This window comes from Athene noctua, chromosome 2 (assembly GCF_965140245.1).
Source record: "Athene noctua chromosome 2, bAthNoc1.hap1.1, whole genome shotgun sequence".
Classification (NCBI taxonomy): Eukaryota; Metazoa; Chordata; class Aves; order Strigiformes; family Strigidae; genus Athene; species Athene noctua.
Window position 1 is genome coordinate 148,369,916 of NC_134038.1, and position 2,904 is coordinate 148,372,819.

A 2,904-nucleotide genomic window follows, 5' to 3' on the forward strand; every position below is an offset into this window, starting at 1 on the left:
CTTGATCTGTAAGAACGTGTAGCTGTCTGTCACTTTCCTTTGCCTAGTTGCTGTATAAAGTTCAGGAGAATTAAATATGCACATGAGTATCTGTGACTTCAATTCATTGGTTATAGCTGGACTGTCATGGGTACACCTTGAGGATGTGCTCTTTTACAAAAGATGTTGCTATTCTGATTTTCCTGAGATTACCTTTCAGATTGCCTTTGCTCTTAACCCATCTCATTAGCAATTTAAGGTAAAATAGCAGACTCTGAACTCAAACCACTGACATGCAAAAAGTAATTTATTCTGCCAACCTTGAGAAAAAGATTAAAACCTCCATTTGAAGTTGGTATAGACCACTAGGATGGGAAGACAGTATCTTCAGTCAGTAGGGCTAGATTGCCTGAGCCCATCTGAGTCTGCAGATGACGCGTAAAAGAGTATCTTTGTGTTCTTGCTAACATTAATGATCTGGTAGCACTTGTTTTAACAGTAGAAAGGTTCTTTCTTGCTCTTTCTTCTCTGTTGTCTGCAATGTTTTTATTTAAAGGATTGGACACTTCTTTCCTCAGATGCAGCTTAAATTAATCAATACTCTATTAATTGCCCTGACAGCCAAGAGGGCAAACCACATCCTGGGATGCATTTAACACAGTATAACTAGCTGGTCAAAAGAGGTGATTATCGTGCTGTATTCAGCGTTGGTGCAGCCTCCCCTGGAATACTGTGTGCTGTTCTGGGTCCCACAATATGAGAAGGATGTGAAGGTCCTTGAATGTGTCCAGAGGAGGGGCAACCAAGCTGGTGAAAGGGCTAGAAGGAATGTCCTGTGAGGAGCAGCTGGGGACTTGGCGTTTGTCTAGTTTCAAGAAAAGGAGGCTGAGGGGCAACCTCATTGCTCTCTACAGCTTCCTGAGGAAGATGTGAAGGAAGTGCCAGTCTCTTCTCCCTGGGATCCAGTGATAGGACCTGTGGGAATGTTTCAAAGCTGCAGTAGGAGAGGTTTAGAGTGGAAATTAGGAAGCATTTCTTTACTGAGAGGGTGGTCAAACACTGAAACAGGCTTCCTGGAGAGGTGGTCAATGCCCCGAGTCTATCAGTATTTAAGAGGCATCTGGACAATGCCCTTAATAACAAGCTTTAACTTCATCAGCCCTGAATTGGTCAGGCATTTGGACTAGATGATTGTTATAGGTCCCTTCCAACTGAAATAGCCTATTCTGTTCTAATAAGTAAAAGTCTCTATTTGGAATGGTATGGGTAGGCCTCCACAATGTACTTCTGCCATGCATCTGAGGATTCTTCAAGATTAATATATGTTCACGTTACATTTTGGCTGCTAACAGAGTTTGTATAAACTTGAACTGTTTAACTAGACTTCAGCTTAGTTCATGGTGAAGATGTATGTTAAAGTTCAGGTTGCAGCTTCCAGTAAGACAATGACAATTGTGTAAAACACAGTACACACAGAGCCTCATAAAATGCTGCAGACTGGTGGATCGTAGCCTTCTAGACTGTTGAAAAACTGTCAGCTTTATAAGAAAATCTATACAACTTATGGTTTGTCTGTATTTTTTATATTTTGCATTTAGCTTAATAAAGACTTTTTTCTGTCCAGATCATCAAAACGATCCTGAAGTGCTTACATTTAGGATGTACATTTGCATCATTTTCATTCCCCTATTTCATTAAATATTTAGACTCCAGTCACTTGTTATTCAATTTTATAGGACTACCTGCTCCCCGATCCCTCAAAAGCTAGGCTGGATATTATCAACCCGGTCTCTGGATGCTTAAGGAAAGCGTAAGCAAAACACTCCCTCACAGGACTCAAACAATAATGAGATGAGGAGTTTCTCCACATTAGGAAACGCTACCAGTGGAAATTAAGATAGTAGTACAAGTGGATTTGATTTAGGCATTGTTTTTGTTTGTTTGTTTGTTTGTTTGTTTTCCCCTTCTGGTTTATTTTAATCTGATAACGAACCGGCAGTGGTGTAAATGAAAACCCCACTTTTAAACAGAAAAAACAGAGAACCCACTGCTTCACTTCTGATGACCCAACAGGCAACTGGGCAGGTCTAAATTTTCCTCTCAAGTAGCTTCTAATTGAAGGAGCATTTCAGGAACAGCTAATACCACCAGGCCCCTAGCAAGCTACTTGGAGAAAGGTACAAAAGAAGAAGTCTGCCACAGCTCCCTGTAATGAAAAGCTCTAAAGGGTATTGGCTTGATACACAGTTTCTGTTAATAAAGAGGGCACCATCTTTGTACAGAGACAAGAGCATTGTATTTGAGTGCTTCCAGCTGGTTATTAAATACAGCTAAAAGTGTCAGTAGAAATACACCTTTGATTAAAAAGTTTTATCATGGGTGACTCAAAACCACCTTACCAAACAAACAGCTCATCCGCATTTTTTTTTCCCCTGGAGAAGCGTGGGAAACAGAGAACAACGTGATTTTGGCTAAAGGCTGGGGGCAAAGGGGTATTGTAAAACACTCTTATTTCTCTCATTAAAATCGCCCTGGGCCTGGCCTGCTTTTTATCTTGGTTTCTCCACATCTGGACTCTTCACAGACTTACTCTGAAGCTGTTCAGCACTGCTCCAGCACTAGGAGAGAGCGGAAGAGGTTTGTCGTGACATATATGACTGAAATGTATGGCACTACTTGAGTAGAAAAGGGTGACAGTAAGGATGTGGCACAGTGCCCGCAGGACTGCCCGTTCCGGTCGAGGGCTCCCGCCACGGAGGGCGAAGCTAACGGTAAGGGCCCGCCGGCCCTCGCCCACCATGGCGGGCGCCTCGGCCCCTCCGCGGGGCCGGCCCGGGCGCGGCAGCGAGCGACGCGGGGCGGGACTACACTTCCCGGCACGCCGCAGGGGCGGAGGGCCGTGAGGGCGAGCCCCGGACGGCGGAG